At 48.6% G+C, this 22,777-nt stretch overlaps 1 long non-coding RNA gene and 4 other non-coding genes across 6 annotated transcripts; 2 read left to right on the top strand and 3 right to left on the bottom strand.

The window, feature by feature from the left end:
• Nucleotides 1-2,820: 2,820 nt before the first annotated feature.
• On the bottom strand, nt 2,821-2,984 carry LOC120093313 (U1 spliceosomal RNA). Its single transcript, XR_005486417.1, has one exon. It is a non-coding gene; the product is annotated as a U1 spliceosomal RNA (small nuclear RNA).
• Nucleotides 2,985-10,052: 7,068 nt separating this feature from the next.
• On the top strand, nt 10,053-10,216 carry LOC120093302 (U1 spliceosomal RNA). Its single transcript, XR_005486408.1, has one exon. It is a non-coding gene; the product is annotated as a U1 spliceosomal RNA (small nuclear RNA).
• Nucleotides 10,217-11,157: 941 nt separating this feature from the next.
• Nucleotides 11,158-21,087, top strand: LOC120093206 (uncharacterized). 2 transcript variants are annotated; one of them, XR_010052678.1, is made up of 5 exons: nt 11,158-14,277; nt 14,525-19,808; nt 20,040-20,199; nt 20,513-20,617; nt 20,903-21,087. It is a non-coding gene; the product is annotated as an uncharacterized LOC120093206 (long non-coding RNA). The 2 variants fall into 2 exon arrangements; XR_010052679.1 differs by lacking the exon at nt 11,158-14,277 and having other exon boundaries at nt 14,438-14,597; nt 15,587-19,808.
• Nucleotides 15,736-15,899, bottom strand: LOC120093346 (U1 spliceosomal RNA). The gene has a single exon (XR_005486441.2). It is a non-coding gene; the product is annotated as a U1 spliceosomal RNA (small nuclear RNA).
• On the bottom strand, nt 18,431-18,594 carry LOC120093357 (U1 spliceosomal RNA). The gene has a single exon (XR_005486447.2). It is a non-coding gene; the product is annotated as a U1 spliceosomal RNA (small nuclear RNA).
• Nucleotides 21,088-22,777: the final 1,690 nt, after the last annotated feature.

Genomic DNA, 22,777 nt, shown 5'->3' with positions numbered 1-22,777 from the left:
CCCATTACGGATGGTTGTGAGCCACCATGTGGTTGCTGGGAATTGAACTCAGGACCTCTGGAAGAGCAGTCGGTGCTCTTAACCGCTGAGCCATCTCTCCAGCCCCCCCAAGTTGCTTTTGAAACCAGGAATTTATTTGGTTGGCTGGTCGGTCGGTCGGTCAGTCGGTTTGGTTTTTCCAGACAGGGTTTCTCTGTGTAGCCATGGCTGTCCTAGAACACACTCTGTAGACCAGGTAGACCAGGGGATCCGTTTACGTCTGGTTGTGGTTGTTGTTGTTGTTGTTGTTGTTGTTTTGTTTTGTTTTGTTTTGTTTTGTTTTGTTTTGTTTTGTTTTCTGGAGCTGAGAACTGAATCCAGGACCTTACGCTTGCTAGGCAAGTGCTCTACCACTGAGCTAAATCGCCAACCGCCGCCGCCGCCGCCGCCGTTTCCATCTGTTGCACGATATTTGGTCACACTGTGATCCCTGAGATTGTGCTGTTTACTGGAAAAACCTGTTTCTAGTTGTGGTGTGGCTCGCCTTAGTACACACCTTTAATCCCAAACAACGAAAGTAAAGTTAGTTTGTAGAAGGAAGCACCCATGTTTAAAAGTGATGTCTAACTGAGAGGCACTCAAAGTGACGAATCAAAGACTTGACAAAATAGGATATGCCCGACTCTCACGAGGACAGGGAGAAAAGAGAGACCAGCACAGAGGAAAGAGGGCAGGTTTTGTTTTTTTGTTTTGTTTTTGGTTCTTTTTTTCGGAGCTGGGGACCGAACCCAGGGCCTTGCGCTTCCTAGGCTAGCGCTCTACCACTGAGCTAAATCCCCAACCCCAAGAGGGCAGTTTTATTGGGACAGCTGTACAGCGACAGGTTGCAGAGAGAGAGAATGAGGAGGAGCCAGAAGCTTAGAACATATTGCCAAAGTTAGGGTGAGGCAATTCAGGCAGAGCAATTCAGGCAGCAGCTGAAAGAAGACAGTTGGAATCAGCATGGAGAGGAGTTTGAGCCAGAACAGCTGAGCTGACCAGCCAGCCAGAGATCAGAGCTCTACAGTGGGTGAGCTGATTCAGCACAAGTCTCAGAGGCTGAAAACATTCTAGGCCCAGATAAGATTGTACGAAGGTTAGAAGCTTCCAGGGCTAGGTCTAGGTTAGCAGACAGAGGCAGTGAGCCTCCGAGACGACAATTACATCAGGCCAAAGGAAAGATCCTTTTACTGCATATACCTGCTCCCCTTTCCATTGCTGTGAAGAGACACCACGACCAAGGCAAGTCTTATAAAGGACAACATTTAATTGGGGCTGGCTCACATATACCATTATGGAGGTTCCGTCCATAATCATCAAGGTGGGAGGATGGCAGCTTCCAGGCAGCATGCATGCCACAGCTACTCCAACAAGGCCACACCTCCTAATAGTGCCACTCCCTGGGCCAAGTGTATTTAAACCACCACACCCCACCAAGAAGGTTCAGGGAACTCGCAAGAGGGCCAGTCTTCTGTAAGAACTGTGAGGGTGGAAGGAGAACTGTGAGATGCTGCCTTCTGGATAGGATGCGGCTGTCCCACACAGAACCTCACAGAACCTGCACAAAGGGACTGAAGTGATGGCTCAGTGGCTATGAGCACTCGATGCTCTTCCAGGGGATCTGGGTTCGACTCCCAGCACCCACATAGCAGCTCACGAAGCTCTGTAACTCCAGCTCCAGGATGTCTGATGCCTTCTTCTGGCCTCTGTGGGCACTGTGCAGGCATACATGCAAAATACCCATGCGTGCATTCTGTACATTTTAAAGGAAAAAAGAGAAAGGAAAAAAGAGAAAGAAAGGGATTTAGCTCAGTGGCAGAGCGTTTGCCTAGCAAGCGCAAGGCCCTGGGTTCGGTCCTCAGCTCTGAAAGAGAGGGGGGGGGGGGGAGGGAGGGAGGGAAGAAGGAAGGAAGGAAGGAAGGAAGGAAGGAAGGAAAAGAGGAGAGGAGAGAAAGTGAGCTTTCTGTGCCCAAGGAGAAGGCTCAGTGGATGAAGCACTTCCCACACAAGTGTGAACCAGAGTCTGCATTCCTAGCACTTATCAAAAATCTAGGCAGTGAATGAAGGGTGCCCTGTCGGATCTGTTCCGGTTTCTGCTGGTGACCAGCAATATTAAAGGATGTTCCACCTGAATCTGTCTTAAGGCTTCTATTACTGTGAAGAGACACCATGACCCATGGGCAACGCTCATGACGGAAAACATTTAGTTGGGGCTGGCTCACAGTTTCAGAGGTTAAAAGTAAATAATGAAAATAAGTAATAAAAACGAAATTATTACTTTTCTTAAAATGTTTTAAAAGGGTTGGGGATTTAGCTCAGTGGTAGAGCGCTTGCCTAGCAAGCGCAAGGCCCTGGGTTCGGTCCCCAGCTCCGAAAAAAAAAAAAGAAAAGAAAAGAAAAGAAAAATGTTTTAAAAGGGGCCGGAGATTAAGAACAGTGGTTAAGAGCAGAGGTCCTGAGTTCAATTTCCAGTAACCACATGGTGGCTCACAACCATCTGTAATGGGATCCGAGGACCTCTTCTGGTGTGTGTCTAAGACAGCACTGGTATACATTAAATAAATAAATAAATAAATAAATAAATAAATAAATGTTTAAAAATATTTTAAAAAGGATCTCGTGTGTATGGATATTTTGCCTGCCTGTAGGAATGTATGTATGTACGTACGTACTATGGTCTTCGCACCACATGTATGCAGTGCCTGTGAGCGCTAGAAGATGGCGCCTTTGGGGGCACTGAACACCTGCTGTCCCTCACTACATCAGAAAGGAGATGTCTGTTCTTGGCCGGACTTCAGAAGCCAGGGGAGAGCGCGAACGCAGTCCCCCACTACCACAAATTATGCAGTCGAGTTTCCCGCATTTGGGGAAATCGCAGGGGTCAGCACATCCGGAGTGCAATGGATAAGCCTCGCCCTGGGAAAACCACCTTCGTGATCATGGTATCTCCCCTGCCAGGTAAGTATGAGTTCTGGCAGCCGCGTGCACATTTTCCCTCACCGCACACTCACTTTGAACATGCGGTCACCACGTCCGCGCGTCCGCCTCGACATCACGCCCTCCAGACCCGTCGCCGTCTTATCGTCCCTCACGGAAATCACACACACCTCACACGACTATGTATGCCAGACACAGCCCGCCTGGATCCACGCGACCGGCAGTCTCTGCGCGAACGTCATCTGCATACGCCCCGCCCTCGCATCCCTGACATCCCAGGCCCTAAAGCCCTGCTGCCCGCCTCCGGTACTCCGCCCAGTGTGCACTCCGCGGACAGAGCCGGATGACCACCCACTAGACACCATCCGTGGGAACCGTGTCCGGATCGCGTTTGCGTCCAACGTCCAGAAACACGACACGCCCGGGTATCCATTCAGTGTTGACGCTAGCCTGTATTTCCAGCACAATCCAGCACAATCCAGCACAAGGAGAACCAAGGGTTCAAAGCCACGCTCGGGCCAGGTAGAGACTGTGAGGCCAGCTTGGGCTACAATGCGGCCATATCTCAAGGAAAAAAAAAATTCACGCGAGGGACAGATGGCTTAGCACGTTCAAGTGCTTGCTACAGAGGCAGAGAGGCCAAGGGGACGGTAGATCTCAGTGAGTTCCAGGACAGCCAGGGCTATTACACAGAGAAACCCTATCTCCAAAAACCAAGAAACGGGGGCCGGGGGTGGGGGTGGGGGAGACAGAGACAGAGAGAGACAGAGAGGAGCGAGAGAGACAGAGAGACAGAGACAGAGACAGAGACAGAGAGATACACAGAGACCGAGAGAGACAGAGACAGAGAAGAGAAGAGAAAAAGAAAAGCAAACTTTTAACAAAATTCTCACTAGAGTCTGACAAAGGATGGATAGGCCCCCTTCCTTTGCTTTGCCAGGAAGGTTGAACACACAGCTTACATCTTGAGGGGAATGAGGAGCTCGCGTGCTCTTCTTGGAACGCCAGGCATGGTATGCTTTCATGGCCTGGTCCTTCTTGCTGACACAGGCTCTTCCCATATCTTCCAGAAGTTTTTGTACTTACTTATCCCAGACCCTTTCCTCTAAAGCTTGAGAATTGCTTTTAGGCCATAAATCCCATTCTTATGGGATAGGGCACCTGTGGCTCCTATTGGAGACGTGCTTATTTCCGGTTCTGGGTCCCTTAGGTAGGTTATCTGGGTCCCTTTGGTGGGACACCATCCGTTATCTCCCCTCTCTGTATTTTGTCCGTCCTTTGGTACACCAATCTATCCATGTCTGTCAATCTATGTCTGTGTTTTTTGTTTCATTGGTTGAACATTGTTCTGTGTTTCATGTTCAAAAGAAAAAATTATTAAAACTTTATCTGCTGGTTGTTCATCCCTTGATCTAGTCTAAATTCATTTCAAAAAAGAATCAATAAATTAAAAAAAAAGAATAAATAAATAAAAAGCAGTCTCAGTTGGCCTTTGGAGCCCTGAACCTGTATTTAGGAGTCTAGTTCAGCTGGAAAAGCCCCCAAGGGGCCTTCACAAGCCGATCTTAAAGAAGCCAGAAGCTTCCTAGCTTCTATGGTAATGGATTTGATGATTAGAAAAATCTCTGACTGTGATTATTGGGTTTAGTATGTGACAAGGTGCTCCCCCTGAAATTACAGCTAAAAAAAGTAAGAAAATTGTGTTTGGTCTGTTTAGACATAGAGATGCAGCTCCCAGGCAGGGTCAAGTAAGGACTTGTGCAAGTAGGGACTGGAATGCTGCCCTTGAGAAGAAAATGTTTTTCTCATTTGGCCTTAAACTATGTTCTGCTGTGTCCTGTTTCTGTGGAAGTGGTTCTCATGCTCTCTTGGTAATGGCAAGTATATTTTGATAATAATAAGAGGGGTGAGGGGCTGGAGAGATGACTCAGCGGTTAAGAGCACTGACTGCTCTTCCAGAGGTCCTAAGTTCAAATCCCAGCAACCACATGGTGGCTCACAACCATCTGTAATGGAATCCAATGCCCTCTTCTGGAATGTCTGAAGACAGCAACTGTGTACTCAAATACATAAAATAAATATTTAAAAAACAGAGTTGTCTTATGAAAAAAAAAGAGGGGTGATTTGTTAGGTGAATATTTTGAGAAGAAGACTTTGTTTATCATATTTCTTTGTTTAGTTTTGCATCAGTTGCTCCTGGTATCGTGGGAATAATGATCTTATAGTATCTTGCTAAAGAGGAAATTGAGGTAATGCACATTCATATCTGCATAAGGATTAATAAAGCTTGCAACTGTGCAGTTGCTTCTGCCTTTGCTCTACAACCCCTGTTTGTTTGCAACCATACCTAGGGCCCCCAGCGCACTAGACTTTGACTTTGGTCTAAATATATAAGATGTGCGTAGCACTTAATTTTTGTTTCTGATTTGTTTTAAATGTATAAATGTGCTCTACATGTCTTGGTTATAGATTACTGGCTTTAAAGTTATTGGATATGATTAAAAATTGGTAACAGAAAGTTGGGTAAGAACTGGTAAGTGGGTTAGAGTCATCCAGAACAACATGTGGCATGAGCCAACCCAGGGAAACAGGTCTCTAAAGATACCGCTAACTTGGGTGATATCTTGTGTAGTTCTTATCTTAGAAACCAAACGTAGAAAATGACAACGCCTGCACCGTACTGAGAACTGAGCATAGGCCTGCGAGGTTTAAGAGAAAACACATACTCAGGTCATTCGTGTTATGAGAATTCCAAAGCTTTGCTGAGGTTCACAGAATATATACCCCAAGCCCACAAGTGAAAGCACAATGGAGAAACAAGTTTACACTCTCAGAAGGAAAACAGAAACTGAAACCAAAAGCTGACATCAAAGATATTAACGCCCAGATGTTATCCCCCATGGCCAAACAGAATGGCCAGGATGTTCCTTGGAAAGGACAAAGGCTTTCACATGCATCAGCAAGGCTCAGCAGGGGGTAAACACTGTGGAACCCAGGAGGGTCCGACAAGTCCCCCTTTATTAATTTTTAAAGTAGTGCCCGTGGGCTGGAGAGATGGCTCAGTGGTTAAGAGCACTGACTGCTCATCCCGAGATCCTGAGTTCAATTCCCAGCAACCGCATGGTGGCTCACGACCATCTGTAAAGAGATCCGATGTCTGGGTTGGGGATTTAGCTCAGTGGTAGAGCGCTCGGTCCCCAGCTCCGAAAAAAAGAACCAAAAAAAAAAAAAAAAAAAAAGAGAGAGAGAGAGAGATCCGATGCCCTCTTCTGGTGTGTCTGTTTTTTTTTTTTTTTTTTTTTTTTGGTTCTTTTTTTTTTTTTTTTTTCTGGAGCTGGGGACCGAACCCAGGGCCTTGCGCTTCCTAGGCAAGCGCTCTACCACTGAGCTAAATCCCCAACCTCTTCTGGTGTGTCTGAAGACAGCTACAGTGTACTTATATATAATAAATAAATAAATCTTTAAAAATATAAAAGATTAGGAGTTTTTTTTTTTTATGCTTTTTTTTTTTTTTTTGGTTCTTTTTTTCGGAGCTGGGGACCGAACCCAGGGCCTTGCGCTTCCTAGGCAAGCGCTCTACCACTGAGCTAAATCCCCAATCCCAAGATTAGGAGTTTTAACACATGTATTAACATTTGTTCAAAATGTAGAACCTGTATCAATTTTTTTTTACTACAAATGTAACTTCATACACAACAATTGTGAGTTTTTAAACGTCTCTGAAAATGTCCAGAACCAATCTTCCAAATGAAAACTGTTATTTCCAATATTGGATTGACCAGTCTATGACTGAGTCAGAATAACTTGTCACATTAAAGGAAAGAGAAGAATCATAACTTCGGTTTGATTTTCTGAAGGCATTTTCCACAGTCTCCATGTTCTCTGTCCCACAAGTTCTAAAAGCTTGAAGCAAGGCAGCTTGTCCAATCTGGGATATAGGCAAGATGGGTCAGGAACATACATCCAAAACAGCTTTCCAGTCACCACTGTCAGGGCACTCAGCAGCACACAGGTCAACATCATTCTTTGTCCCAGCATCAGTATGTCTTACCAGCCACTCTGGCAGCTGGCACACTCCTGCAGCATTCCGCAGAAAAAATACAAACATGCCCTCTTCCCTATATTAATACCTGAACCGCATCATGCCATATGCCAGTAAGTGGATCCTTCCATTTCACATAGGTACAAGTATGCCTAGGTGTAGAGTGCCATAGACACTCAGAGAGTTCCTTGGCATCCAGATTTTAAAATTTAAAATAAAAGAGCATTATTTAAATAATTGTATGGCATACAGGGATATTACTCCCCCTTTTTATTTTTTAAGATACTGTTTTAAGGTTTTATAATACCTGTTTTACAATGGCTAGTCCTTGAGAATTATAAGGAATCTCAATAATATGGATAACATCTATTTGTCAGATATCATTAAGCTGCAACCCTCTTGGGTTAACTCCCAAATTGGGAAATAAATGGGGTACACTGGAGAAAATGACTATTTGGGCTGCTTTTCCTTTAGTTACTCTATTGTGAAACTTCAACGGCTTAACATTAAGATGCAATTTTCTATGTATTTGTAAAGCTTTATCATAGGCAGTACTATTTATCTATTGGAAGAATCATCAGTATCATATATAACTGTGGATACTTCCACATCAAAGGCTTTAGGGCAGAGGCTATATACACCTGACACATAGTAGGGCTATTGGCCATCCCCTGAGATAACACAACCCAATGATAGCAAGGAGAAGGCTCCTGAAAATTGGAATATGGAAGGAATGTTAAAAGCAAATCTCTCACGATCTTTAGGATCTAGTGGAATAGTAAAGAAACAATCTTTTAAGTTAATAGCAATCATATGCCAATTTTTTGGTATAGCTACGGGAGAAGGGAGACCAGGCTGAGTAGGTCTCTTGGCATCATAGTTTTGTTAATTTCTCTTAAATCTTACACAATAAGGTTTGCCTTGTAAATGTTTGCCCAATCCTCTCCCTGGGACAAAGCCTCATTTCTTCATCGTGCTTTGTACAGGCTGAGTTGTTAGCACAGCTCTCATATCATTGAGTAAATCTCATCGCCACAAGTTGGTAGGTATTCGTTCTAAAACAAACGGCTAAAACCATCTCTCATGTCCTTCCTCAAGACAAAGTGATGAAGCAAAGTAAAGATCAGAGGTCACACCAGGTAGCAATCAAACAAAGCAATAAGGCCTCCAGAGTCACTGGTTCTGGGGCCTTATCAGGATTACCAAGAAAAAAACAACAACAAAAAAATGAAGTCACACATTACCTTGATCTTTGCATTAGCCCAAATGTGAAAATTCTTCTCTGAGCCTACTTCCTTGAGCCCAGTGACAAGTACTTGCCAAAATTTCTATGAGTAGCACTAAAAGCTCTCCAGATTCCCACACTGATGATGATGGACTGAACCTCTGAACGTGTAAGCCAGGACTTGCCTTGGTCATGGTGTCTGTTCACAGCGGTAAAACCCAAAGACATAAGCTAATCTTACCTGCCTCTTTAGCCTGCCTCTTAGCAAAAACTATTCTCAGAAAATTCCAGAGTCAACCACATGGGTGTCAGAGGAATGGCAGATGTGGTCAGACAATTCAAAAATGGCTTTCAAGTCTATACAGAGCAGGGCTGGAGAGATGTCTCAGTGGTTAGGAGCACTGACTGCATTTCCTGAGGTCCTGAGTTCAGTTCCCAGCACCACCCGGTGGCTCACAACCATCTGTAATGAGACACTACGCCCTCTTCTGGTGTGTCTGAAGACAGTCTATATCTGCTTCGATGCTGACAGTGAATTGCCAAAGTCGGGAGCTGGAAAGTATGACATGGAAGTCAAAAACTAGGCCCTGGGGCGCTCATTAAAACATGTTTACAGAGCCCATGCAACACCTGTGAGAGTCGGGATTGGACCGGCCATAAGACAGCATAGAAGTCACTCAGGTTAAGGGAAAGCACAGGTGCCCTATCCCATAAGAATGGGATTTATGGCCTAAAAGCAATTCTCAAGCTTTAGAGGAAAGGGTCTGGGATAAGTAAGTACAAAAACTTCTGGAAGATATGGGAAGAGCCTGTGTCAGCAAGAAGGACCAGGCCATGAAAGCATACCATGCCTGGCGTTCCAAGAAGAGCACGCGAGCTCCTCATTCCCCTCAAGATGTAAGCTGTGTGTTCAACCTTCCTGGCAAAGCAAAGGAAGGGGGCCTATCCATCCTTTGTCAGACTCTAGTGAGAATTTTGTTAAAAGTTTGCTTTTCTTTTTCTCTTCTCTTCTCTGTCTCTGTCTCTCTCGGTCTCTGTGTATCTCTCTGTCTCTGTCTCTGTCTCTGTCTCTCTGTCTCTCTCGCTCCTCTCTGTCTCTCTCTGTCTCTGTCTCCCCCACCCCCACCCCCGGCCCCCGTTTCTTGGTTTTTGGAGATAGGGTTTCTCTGTGTAATAGCCCTGGCTGTCCTGGAACTCACTGAGATCTACCGTCCCCTTGGCCTCTCTGCCTCTGTAGCAAGCACTTGAACGTGCTAAGCCATCTGTCCCTCGCGTGAATTTTTTTTTTCCTTGAGATATGGCCGCATTGTAGCCCAAGCTGGCCTCACAGTCTCTACCTGGCCCGAGCGTGGCTTTGAACCCTTGGTTCTCCTTGTGCTGGATTGTGCTGGATTGTGCTGGAAATACAGGCTAGCGTCAACACTGAATGGATACCCGGGCGTGTCGTGTTTCTGGACGTTGGACGCAAACGCGATCCGGACACGGTTCCCACGGATGGTGTCTAGTGGGTGGTCATCCGGCTCTGTCCGCGGAGTGCACACTGGGCGGAGTACCGGAGGCGGGCAGCAGGGCTTTAGGGCCTGGGATGTCAGGGATGCGAGGGCGGGGCGTATGCAGATGACGTTCGCGCAGAGACTGCCGGTCGCGTGGATCCAGGCGGGCTGTGTCTGGCATACATAGTCGTGTGAGGTGTGTGTGATTTCCGTGAGGGACGATAAGACGGCGACGGGTCTGGAGGGCGTGATGTCGAGGCGGACGCGCGGACGTGGTGACCGCATGTTCAAAGTGAGTGTGCGGTGAGGGAAAATGTGCACGCGGCTGCCAGAACTCATACTTACCTGGCAGGGGAGATACCATGATCACGAAGGTGGTTTTCCCAGGGCGAGGCTTATCCATTGCACTCCGGATGTGCTGACCCCTGCGATTTCCCCAAATGCGGGAAACTCGACTGCATAATTTGTGGTAGTGGGGGACTGCGTTCGCGCTCTCCCCTGGCTTCTGAAGTCCGGCCAAGAACAGACATCTCCTTTCTGATGTAGTGAGGGACAGCAGGTGTTCAGTGCCCCCAAAGGCGCCATCTTCTAGCGCTCACAGGCACTGCATACATGTGGTGCGAAGACCATAGTACGTACGTACATACATACATTCCTACAGGCAGGCAAAATATCCATACACACGAGATCCTTTTTAAAATATTTTTAAACATTTATTTATTTATTTATTTATTTATTTATTTATTTATTTAATGTATACCAGTGCTGTCTTAGACACACACCAGAAGAGGTCCTCGGATCCCATTACAGATGGTTGTGAGCCACCATGTGGTTACTGGAAATTGAACTCAGGACCTCTGCTCTTAACCACTGTTCTTAATCTCCGGCCCCTTTTAAAACATTTTTCTTTTCTTTTCTTTTCTTTTTTTTTTTTCGGAGCTGGGGACCGAACCCAGGGCCTTGCGCTTGCTAGGCAAGCGCTCTACCACTGAGCTAAATCCCCAACCCTTTTAAAACATTTTAAGAAAAGTAATAATTTCGTTTTTATTACTTATTTTCATTATTTACTTTTAACCTCTGAAACTGTGAGCCAGCCCCAACTAAATGTTTTCCGTCATGAGCGTTGCCCATGGGTCATGGTGTCTCTTCACAGTAATAGAAGCCTTAAGACAGATTCAGGTGGAACATCCTTTAATATTGCTGGTCACCAGCAGAAACCGGAACAGATCCGACAGGGCACCCTTCATTCACTGCCTAGATTTTTGATAAGTGCTAGGAATGCAGACTCTGGTTCACACTTGTGTGGGAAGTGCTTCATCCACTGAGCCTTCTCCTTGGGCACAGAAAGCTCACTTTCTCTCCTCTCCTCTTTTCCTTCCTTCCTTCCTTCCTTCCTTCCTTCCTTCTTCCCTCCCTCCCTCCCCCCCCCCCCTCTCTTTCAGAGCTGAGGACCGAACCCAGGGCCTTGCGCTTGCTAGGCAAACGCTCTGCCACTGAGCTAAATCCCTTTCTTTCTCTTTTTTCCTTTCTCTTTTTTCCTTTAAAATGTACAGAATGCACGCATGGGTATTTTGCATGTATGCCTGCACAGTGCCCACAGAGGCCAGAAGAAGGCATCAGACATCCTGGAGCTGGAGTTACAGAGCTTCGTGAGCTGCTATGTGGGTGCTGGGAGTCGAACCCAGATCCCCTGGAAGAGCATCGAGTGCTCATAGCCACTGAGCCATCACTTCAGTCCCTTTGTGCAGGTTCTGTGAGGTTCTGTGTGGGACAGCCGCATCCTATCCAGAAGGCAGCATCTCACAGTTCTCCTTCCACCCTCACAGTTCTTACAGAAGACTGGCCCTCTTGCGAGTTCCCTGAACCTTCTTGGTGGGGTGTGGTGGTTTAAATACACTTGGCCCAGGGAGTGGCACTATTAGGAGGTGTGGCCTTGTTGGAGTAGCTGTGGCATGCATGCTGCCTGGAAGCTGCCATCCTCCCACCTTGATGATTATGGACGGAACCTCCATAATGGTATATGTGAGCCAGCCCCAATTAAATGTTGTCCTTTATAAGACTTGCCTTGGTCGTGGTGTCTCTTCACAGCAATGGAAAGGGGAGCAGGTATATGCAGTAAAAGGATCTTTCCTTTGGCCTGATGTAATTGTCGTCTCGGAGGCTCACTGCCTCTGTCTGCTAACCTAGACCTAGCCCTGGAAGCTTCTAACCTTCGTACAATCTTATCTGGGCCTAGAATGTTTTCAGCCTCTGAGACTTGTGCTGAATCAGCTCACCCACTGTAGAGCTCTGATCTCTGGCTGGCTGGTCAGCTCAGCTGTTCTGGCTCAAACTCCTCTCCATGCTGATTCCAACTGTCTTCTTTCAGCTGCTGCCTGAATTGCTCTGCCTGAATTGCCTCACCCTAACTTTGGCAATATGTTCTAAGCTTCTGGCTCCTCCTCATTCTCTCTCTCTGCAACCTGTCGCTGTACAGCTGTCCCAATAAAACTGCCCTCTTGGGGTTGGGGATTTAGCTCAGTGGTAGAGCGCTAGCCTAGGAAGCGCAAGGCCCTGGGTTCGGTCCCCAGCTCCGAAAAAAAGAACCAAAAACAAAACAAAAAAACAAAACCTGCCCTCTTTCCTCTGTGCTGGTCTCTCTTTTCTCCCTGTCCTCGTGAGAGTCGGGCATATCCTATTTTGTCAAGTCTTTGATTCGTCACTTTGAGTGCCTCTCAGTTAGACATCACTTTTAAACATGGGTGCTTCCTTCTACAAACTAACTTTACTTTCGTTGTTTGGGATTAAAGGTGTGTACTAAGGCGAGCCACACCACAACTAGAAACAGGTTTTTCCAGTAAACAGCACAATCTCAGGGATCACAGTGTGACCAAATATCGTGCAACAGATGGAAACGGCGGCGGCGGCGGCGGCGGTTGGCGATTTAGCTCAGTGGTAGAGCACTTGCCTAGCAAGCGTAAGGTCCTGGATTCAGTTCTCAGCTCCAGAAAACAAAACAAAACAAAACAAAACAAAACAAAACAAAACAAAACAACAACAACAACAACAACAACCACAACCAGACGTAAACGGATCCCCTGGTCTACCTGGTCTACAGAGTGTGTTCTAGGACAGCCATGGCTACACAGAGAAACCCTGTCTGGAAAAACCAAACCGACTGACCGACCGACCGACCAGCCAACCAAATAAATTCCTGGTTTCAAAAGCAACTTGGGGGGGCTGGAGAGATGGCTCAGCGGTTAAGAGCACCGACTGCTCTTCCAGAGGTCCTGAGTTCAATTCCCAGCAACCACATGGTGGCTCACAACCATCCGTAATGGGATCTAATGTCCCCTTCTGGTGTGTCTGAAGACAGCTACAGTGTACTCATATACAAAATAAATAAATAAATCTTTAAAAAAAAAAAAAAAGCAACTTGGGGAGGAAAGGGTTTATTTCAGAGCCTTCAGTTTCACCTCCCTGTCCATCACTGAAGGAAGTCAGAGCAGGAATCAAGGTAGAAACCTGAGGAGGCAGAAACTGAAGTGGAGGCAGTGGAGGCCGTGGAGGCCGCGGACGCGGTGGACGCCGTGGAGGGAGGCCGTGGGCCCGTGAAGGGACGCCGTGGCAGTCGTGGAGGGATGCCGTGGAGGGACGCCGTTTACTGCTGTACTGGCTTCATCGCTGCTCCTGGCTTGCTCAGCAGCCAGCCTCCTTTCCTATAGCACCCAGGACCGCCAGCCCAGGGTGGCCCCGCCCACAATGGGCTGAGCCTTCTCCCACCTGCCACTGATTCAGAAAATTGTCCGACAGGCTTTCCTACCTTATAGAGGCAGTTTCTCCACTGAGGTTCCCTCCTCAGATGATACTAACTTGTGTCGAGTTGACATAAAGCTAGCTCGCTTTAATGCCAACAGCACTCAGGTGGTACAGGAGTTCAAGGATGGCCTGGTGTGCTGGCTAGATTGATGTTACCTTGAGCCAAGCTAGAGTCACTGGAGAGGAGGGAACTTCAGTTGGTACAATGCCTCCGTAAGATCTGGCTGTAAGGCATTTTCCTATTGAGCGCTTGATGGGAGTGGGTGGGGCCACTCCTGGACTGGCAGTCCTGGGTTCTATAAGGAAGTAGGTTGAGCGAGGCAAGAATGAGGAGCAAGCCAGTACCCAGCAGTCCTTCAGTGCGGAAGCAGAAGCTGAGTAAGCCCTCTCCTCCCGGAGTTGCTTTGGTCATGGTGTTTCGTCACAGTAATAGAAACCTTGACTGAGACACCTGGTCTACGTATTTAGGTCCCGGCCACCAAACCAAACCAAACCCGGCGGTGACTAGGAAAGGTTCTGCCAGGAAAGGTGCCCACGCGTAATGTATGCAGCTGGCTCTCCTTACGGCAAGGCCTGAGGAGTTGGGTCCTCACGTGGCAAGGACCTGTGGGGGATATTCTGGCAGAATCTCCTGACCTTTCTGAGGGAATGCTTGGTTCATTTTTGCCTTGCGTTTGAATTTTTGGCTTTGCTGTTGGCAGTTCTTACTTTCGCTTTGTCTGTGACAGACATTTCGGCAGAATCAGAAAAAGAAAGCTCAGGCAGTGAGTAATGCATTCTTACTTGTCTCTGAGGATTGTGGGAATGGGGCAGACAGATCAGTACTCCGCTGCTTGTAAAGAAGAGGGAGGGGAGGGGAGGGGAGGGGGAGGGGGAGGGGGAGGGAGGAGGGGGAGGGAGGAGGGGGAGAAGGCCTGATGTGTTTACATCAGCTAGTGTCCAGATGCTCTCTCCTGATGGGAATTTGGTTCTGTCAACAATTTGCCCACTGACCTGCTCTCCAAACAACAGGTATGCGATAATCAAAAAGTTGGAAAGGTCTTGCTGGATCGCTGGCTCCAAGCCTCAATAGGAACATTCAAAGGTGAGTCAAGCAAGGGTGAGTAACTGACTCCGGTTACGATTTGGTCAAGAAACCCTGGGCATTAGAGGAATTAGATCCCCTCATTAGGATGTGGGGAGATGCTAGCAGTGTGCCCATTATTGTTAAACGCAGGGAGTTCTTAAAAAGAGACTGTACGTGAGAAAATGAATGTAAAACCTTTTCAGCTGTTGGGGGTGGGGGGGAAGGATGTGTAAATAAAGGTGAGAAACTAACTGAGTTAGTCCTCTCAGTGCCAGAGTGTGTGAACTGTACTCCTTGGTCCAAGTCTTCTTTTGCTGATTGCGTACACATCCTCCTTCGGGTTCTGAACCCCGCCGGGGCTGGACAAACGAAATCAACCAGCCAAACAAACAAACAAACAAACAAACAAACAAACAAACAAAAATACCCCAAACCAATCAATCAAACCCACCCAGACCAAACAAGTAAGACATGAAGGTACTGACTGGTGTTGTGACTCAGTCATTAGGGGTTGGGGATTTAACTCAGCGGTAGAGCACTTGCCTAGCGAGCGCAAGGCCCTGGGTTCGGTCCCCAGCTCCGGGGGGGGGGGGGGGGGGGGGAAGCACTGGGCTGCTCTTTGCCAAGGACCTGGGTTTGATTCCCAACACCTACACGGTGGCTGTACCGGTGTGTATCTCAAATTCCTGGGAATCCATGAACCTATTCTCTTCCTGGCCCCTGTGGGCCTCTACAAATGCGGTACACAGGCACACACTGACGCGTTGTTTCCCTTTGTGCCCTGGCGATCCTGATTCCCAGTACGGTCTAGATAGGTTTCTGTTGGAAACAGCACAAGGAAAAGCAACTTGGGGAGTAAAGGTTTACCTGGCTTACAACTTCCCGGGACATCATAGTCCTTCCCAGTGAAGGAATTCAGAACGAAAACCCAAACCGGGCGCCGTGGAGGGAGGGGTGCAGCTGGGTGTTGGGAGACTTGGTCAGCCTGTTCATTGCCCTACAAACAGCGGGAAGTCGGTGGAGCATTCTGTCACAAAGTTTCTCTCGGGCGAAGCCAAGGTCGTAGAACGCAACGTGAGCTACTACCAGAAGCCTACCACTCCTACACCTGTGGAGGAGGGGTAAGGAAGAAGCCTTATCTTGAACAGAAAGAAGCCAGGGGAGAGCGCGAACGCAGTCCCCCACTACCACAAATTATGCAGTCGAGTTTCCCGCATTTGGGGAAATCGCAGGGGTCAGCACATCCGGAGTGCAATGGATAAGCCTCGCCCTGGGAAAACCACCTTCGTGATCATGGTATCTCCCCTGCCAGGTAAGTATGAGTTGCTCGCCCAGCCAGCACGCCCTCCACCCACACGCACTCCTATTAAACGCACGGTTCCCGCTCCGCGCCACGGCCGCGTCCTCACGCCACCCATCCCTGTGCCGCGATGCTTCCGCCTCACGGAAATCACACGCCTGCCTGTCACGCGGGACACTCCACCCGTGATATGGCCGTTTGGGTTCCCGGGGACCGGCAGCCACTGCGCGCCGCTAATCTGCATACGCCACGCCCACAAGCCTCTCCTCTCTGGCTCTCGCGTTCACTGTCTCGGTTTTTATTGCTTTTTGGTTTTGGGGTTTTTTTTTTGCCGGGCAAGAGACCCAGACCCGGACAGGGTGACCTCGAGCGAGCGCACTGCGAAGCCTGGAACCTGAGATGACTCCAAAGTTTCGATTGCACTATGCAGCCGGTAACCTAAGACGACCCTAAACTTCTGATCCAAAGTGTATGCCAACGTCCATTCTAGGGATCACACACTCGGGGATTCGTGCATGCCAAGGTTTCTTCCTGCACCCACTTGATTTACTTGCTATCAGAGTGAAAAACAAAAACATGGGACCAGTGCTTCAAACCTGAAACGAGCATGTCAAGAGAACTGGGGTGTGATTCTCTACAAAAGACTTGAAATTTCAACATCCCAGGTTAATTGAGATTGGTACTGAACTCAAACTTTTGAAAGTATCCTGGAGCTGGAAAGACGGCTCAGATGGAGCAGTGGTTGCTCTTCCCGGGAATCTGGGCTCAATTCACAATCCTATATGCAGGCAAAACCGTCCGTGCATACGGAACGACTTTCTCTCCCTCCCTTCCTTCCTTCCTTCCTTCCTTCCTTCCTTCCTTCCTTCTTTCCTTCTTTCTTTCCCCCCCCCCCCCCATTTCCTTATTTTCTTTCTTTCATCCCAGTACTTGGGAGGCAGAGCCAGGCACATCTCTGAGTTCCGGAACAGCCTGGTCTCGAGAGAGAGTTCCAGGATGGCCAAGGCTATGTAGGGAAGCCCTGTCTCCAACAACAACAACAACAACAACAACAACAACAACAACAACAACAACAACACTTGAGAGATTTGTTAAGTGTTTTGCCTGTGTGTGTATATATCCGTGTATCACATGTGCACAGTGCCCAGAAGAGGGCGTCAGATACCTTAGAACTGGAGTTACTGTTGCGAGTCGCCATGTGGGTAATGGGAATTGAAACCGGGCCCTCTGGAAGAGCAGCCCAATACCATTAACTGCTGAGCTATCTCTCTAGCCCCATAGATATTTGTGTGCGTGTGCGTGTGCGTGTGCGTGTGTCTGCCAGGCGAGGATACTAAGAACCTAGAAGAGGGCCCTCACGAAAATGACCGCGCTGGCATCCGAATATATCGACTTCCAGCACCTAGAACTGTTCTGATTCTGCAAAACGGACGTTCTTAGAAACTTGAACCAAAGAGGTCACTGACCTAGAAGCAGCCCCAGAACCCGGCCTTAAAGCTAACAAAAGGTGCCGCTTCAAAGGACTGGAGTTTGAGTGTGTGGTGGACAGGACAGGTTCAGCTGTGCTCAACCAGCCCCCAGGGTTGGCCTGCTCTCTCTATTCACTACGTCTTTGGAGGAGCGACCTCTGCCAACCGGACCAACCCAGAAAAGAGGGGTACGTATTCCCCTTTCTTGGGGAACGTTTCAACCAGCTTTTGGGAGGGAATTCGAGACAGGGTGTCTTGTCACTCAGCAACCCAGGCTGGCCTAGAACTGGTAGTGAGTGACCTCACCAGGCTGACAACAGTATGCAGTATGAGATCAAGGTGTCGCCCCGCTCCCCGCACATGCACCTCATTCCAAGTGTTCTACCAACGGGAACCACCCCCTACCCTCGTCGTGGTTTAGATATTTGTTTGTGTATGACACGTGTGTGCAGAGCCCTGAGGAATGGTGGCAGTCATCTGACCTGGGGACCTCAGAAAGAGCAGAGGTGCAGGATTAGAAAGTTGATCAGAAAGGCATTGCACAGATGAACCCTACGTACACTATCTATCAGCCGAGGATGAAACGGAAAAGCCCTCATCCCTGCTGGCCCGCCTGCTGGTCCTCCGGTGAAGTCGGCCAAAGAGTCCTCTCTATCTCCCCTCTCTCTCTGTGGCTGCCCTACCCGACTGCAGGGGCCCACTGTGCACAGTGGGTGGGCAATGCCGGTGCTGGTGCTTTGGAGCAAGGAGCTGTTGGCAGGCGAGGTTCTTGACTCTAGCAGAAAGTGGTTCTAGAAGCCCAGGAGACGAAAACCGAAAGGGAAACCGAAAGGGAAGCCTGCAGGCTGGAGACCCAGGGGTTCCGACTCCTGAGAGAGAACAGATGGCCAGTTGAAAACGCGGCCTAGGGAAGAGGAGTGCCAAAACCGATTGATGAGAGAGGCGTGCAGACCAACAGAGTCTCCGGCCTACTCCCGTAGTATACGTATCATTCACCGCTGAATGCGTAGTGAAAGCCCTCCCACCAAAACTCCTAACAGGGGCCACCGAACTGGTCTTGACTTTAGAAACCACAATGAAATCAGGGGAGAGCGCGAACGCAGTCCCCCACTACCACAAATTATGCAGTCGAGTTTCCCGCATTTGGGGAAATCGCAGGGGTCAGCACATCCGGAGTGCAATGGATAAGCCTCGCCCTGGGAAAACCACCTTCGTGATCATGGTATCTCCCCTGCCAGGTAAGTATGAGTTGCTCGCCCAGCCAGCACGCCCTCCACCCACACGCACTCCTATTAAACGCACGGTTCCCGCCTCCGCGCCACGGCCTCGGTCTCACGCCCCCCCACTCCTCTGCCGAGATGCTTCCGCCTCACGGAAATCACACGCCTGTCACGCGGTACACTCCACCCGAGACACGGCCCTTAAGGCTCTGCCGGACCGGCAGCCACTGCGCACGGCTTCATCTGCGTACGCCCCGCCCACAGGCGGGTTTTTTTTTTTTCCTTTTTCTTTTTTTTTTCTTTCCCCCCCCTTTTTTCTTCCCCTGGCCTGCAGGAGACCGCGACGGTCACACAGTGGCCTGGAGCACACTATGTATGTATGTATGTATGTATGTATGTATGTATGTATGTATGTATGTATGTATGTGACGAACTAAGGTCTCTTTATGGCCTGGGATGACCCTCGGGGCTTTGCGCATGCCACGGCAAGTAAGTCTTCCTACCCTGTGGAGCTACACTCTCAGCCCTATGAGCTACACCGTTAACTCGCTACCAGTTCTCAAGCAGAAAACATTGCCACACCGACTGTGGAAGCCCACACCTGTCTCCTAACGCTTGCGAACCAGACGCAAGAGAACGGTCTGGACCTACGCGTCCTGTTGCCTAACTTATTTTTATGGTGGCGGGGTGGAGTGGGGGCAGATTCTTCTCAGGTCATTAGGCGTGGCTGTATCTGTAAGCGCCTTTTACCTGCAGAGCCCTCTTGTGCTCTCCCTAGCCATACCCTTTAACTGACCCCAAACCATTGGTATACATTGAAGGGGTGATTTAGTTTTTCCTTTTCCTTTTCCTTTTCCTTTTCCTTTCTCTCCCTCCTTCCCTCCCTTCCTACTTCTCTCCTCTCTCCCTTCCTTTTAATGTTCAGTCCCAGACTACTGTTTTAGTTAGGGTTCTTCTACTATTTCTTCCACAAAACACCATGACCAAAAAGCAACTTGGGCAAGAGAGGGTTTATTTGGCTTACACTTTCAGACCATAGTCCATCATTGGAGGGAGTCGGGACAGGAACTCAAGCAGGGCTTGAGATAGGAGCTGACGCAGAGCCCATGAAGGAGTACTGCTTACTGGCTTGATTTCTTACGGAACCCAGGACCACCAGCCCAGGGATGGCTCGCTGATTGATCACTAATTGAGAAAATGCCTTACAGCCGGATCTCATGGAGGCATTTCCTCAACTGAGGTAGGTCCCTTCCTCTCTGATGCCAAGCTGACGCAGAAACCCATCCAGTACAGCTAGCTTGGCTCTCTCTCTCTCTCTCTCTCTCTCTCTCTCTCTCTCTCTCTCTCTCTCTCTCTCTCTCTCTCTCTCTCTCAACTCCCGAGTCATTTTGTGGGATCCCGTGATCGGTGCTTTCCAGTCGACGGATCCTGCTTCTGGTCTCCGGGATCGACATATTGTTTTTCCCCCCAGCTGAAACAGCTTCGGCCACGCACATGATACAGCTCTGACCAGTTAAGACACCAGTCAGTCCCGGGGGAGAGCATCTGCCAGGAAACGAACATCAAAGCCGCTGTTCCAAGTTTTCTGCCTCCCAACTGCTCTACTTGGAAATCGGGCTGAGGCCTTGGAGGTAGGGCAGCTGGCTCTTTTTGCTTTGGGTTTCATTAATTAAATCCAATACTGTGCGTGTGGGCATGCTACACAGCACAAGTCTGGGGATCAAACCCAGGTGTTCAGGCTTGACCGGAGGTAACTTTGCCCAGTGAGCCACCCTGCTTGCCGCTCCAAATCCTTTTTGGGTGGGGGTAGAGCGGTGCAACATCTACTCAGCCCCGCGGCTGGCCTGGAACTCCCTATGTAGACAAGGCTGGCAGTAAGATTCAGGTGCCCCTGCTGCGGCTGGGGTTACAGGTGTGCACATCACCTGCCTCCTCCGTTTCCAGAAGCAGGTGTTCGCCTCCGGGTCTCCGGGGCCTGGCCTTAAGCGCGCAGCGGCAGTCCTCGCGTCTGCTCTCTGTTTAGCCACGCGGCCTACCTAAGGCCAACAGGTTAGTATATGCAGCTGCTATTAACTACCCCGGCCCCAGGAGGCACGCTCACAATGAATCGGGGGCCTGCCGAGTCGGCCTAGGGGGGTAGACACGCTTGCCCCACGGCTGACAGCTGGTGGTTGATCCCCACAATCCGTGTGGTGGAAGGAGCTGGACTCCCACAAGCCCTCTGACCTTCACCCGGGTCCCCACCCTCACATACTACACAGACTAACCCAAAAAGAGAACTTAAGGCTTGGAGAGATGTTTCCGTGACGGAGCACACTGGCCGTTCTTCCCCAGGACCCGGGGGTCGTGTCCCAGCACCCACACTGAAGCTCCGGTGCCTGGGGAGCCTATGTTCTCTTCTGCCCCACCTTCCCGGCTTTCTGGTCTTCTCCAGCCTGGCACACGTGGGGCACACAGACACATGGGCAGGAGAAGGCACTCCTACATGGTAAATAAAAATAAGCAAAAATCCCATAAAAGTTTTCCGGATACTCACTTCTTTCCCCTCCAAGAGAGACCATGCTGATAAAAACAAAATAACCCACGGGTAACAGAACCGCCGTATGCCTTGTCCTTCTATCTCTCGGCGTTTACACAGCACCTTCACATTTCCGAAGCATGGCACCAACATTTATTAACCCTCACAACATCCCTGTGAGGTAGGTCAACATGTCCTTTATAGCAGAGAATGGAGCTACAAGGCTAGAGGATCTCGCCCATACCGGATTGAGGAGGCTTCAAGAGCAGCTGGTGAGGGCCGGACCGAATCCAGAAGGGCGGGCCCTTGGTCCTGCGCTCACCCACGCAGGTGTATTTCTATACATACCGCGTGGGTGTATTTCTACCAATGAAGGTCACATACAGGAAGGAATGAAGGACCAACACGGTGTCCAGGCTGACAATAGGAAAACGGAGGTTCGGATGGCTCGGGGAAACATGTCAATCACGAGAGCAAGCACGCTAGCCAGCACAGGGAGGCCGAGAGAAGATGTGCACTGAGAGAGACTGGGTCTGGGTCTTGGCCTGCAAGGTGGACCCTGACCCCGGAATCTTCAGGACGGTTTAGAGAAATGTAAACAAACTAGGAACCCGTTCCAGTGGTGAACGGCCCAAGTCCCCGTGATTTCCTGCCAACAGCCAGCTTTGGCATCTGTGGGTTGGGTGAACTGAGGATGGCAGCCCATAGGGGTCAGTGCTTTGAGCAAGGAGTCCGTCCTGTTCCTGTCCGGGTTGCTGTCTAAGTGGCTAGTGTAGTGCTTAGAGAAATTACTCCGCAGACTTGTCTCTTGGGGAACAAGGTTTAATTTACTGGGGCTGCCACTCCTGTGCCCAGTGAACTCAGAAAAGGAAACGAAAAAGATTCACACACACACAAGCATACACACATACAGGCACACGCACGTGCACACACACTCATAACTGGTGGTATATACACTCATACCTGGTGGGTGAATGGAACAAAGTTCCAACAGACTCCTAGATTTTCACACTTACACATACAAACATATATACACTATTGGTGGATGAAGCAAGCTCCAACACACACCCAGACATGCTTTATATACATGCATGCATACATACATACATACATATATACATACATAACTTTATTTTTTCCCATGTCATATATCTCAGCAAAATCTTTCAAGCACTATAAAATTACAATGTGATTACATTTTAGTTTTCCTCTAGTGAATGACTATGAAAGAACTGTGTTCCCCAATACCTTTATGAGACATATCATTACATGGTACAGGTAAGGAAAATAAATTATTGCCAAGAACCCACGTACATTTGTAACTAAGCAACTTGTTATAGATTAGCAAAGTGTAACCAAGAAGGTCATTTTCTCAGCCAGTTTATCTTACTGGAAGGCAGCAATTTACAGTTACAAAGGATTAGTTATTTTATTATCTATCTTTAAAAGTAATCTCGTAGGAATCTTAAAAGAATCATATATCTAAAGTTTTATATGAAAATCAGTTATATCTACCTTAAATCCTCGGAATGTATATTTACATACCAGCAATTCTTATTAAAGTACATCAGGAAGCTGAGAACAGAAATGGATATAAGAAATCAATCCTCGGGCTGGAGAGATGGCTCAGTGGTTAAGAGCACCCGACTGCTCTTCCAGAGGTCATGAGTTCAATTCCCAGCAACCACATG

This window comes from Rattus norvegicus, chromosome 6 (assembly GCF_036323735.1).
Source record: "Rattus norvegicus strain BN/NHsdMcwi chromosome 6, GRCr8, whole genome shotgun sequence".
NCBI lineage: Eukaryota > Metazoa > Chordata > Mammalia > Rodentia > Muridae > Rattus > Rattus norvegicus.
The sequence above is the reverse complement of the archived record's forward strand: the minus strand, read 5'-3'. Positions and strand labels throughout refer to the sequence as shown.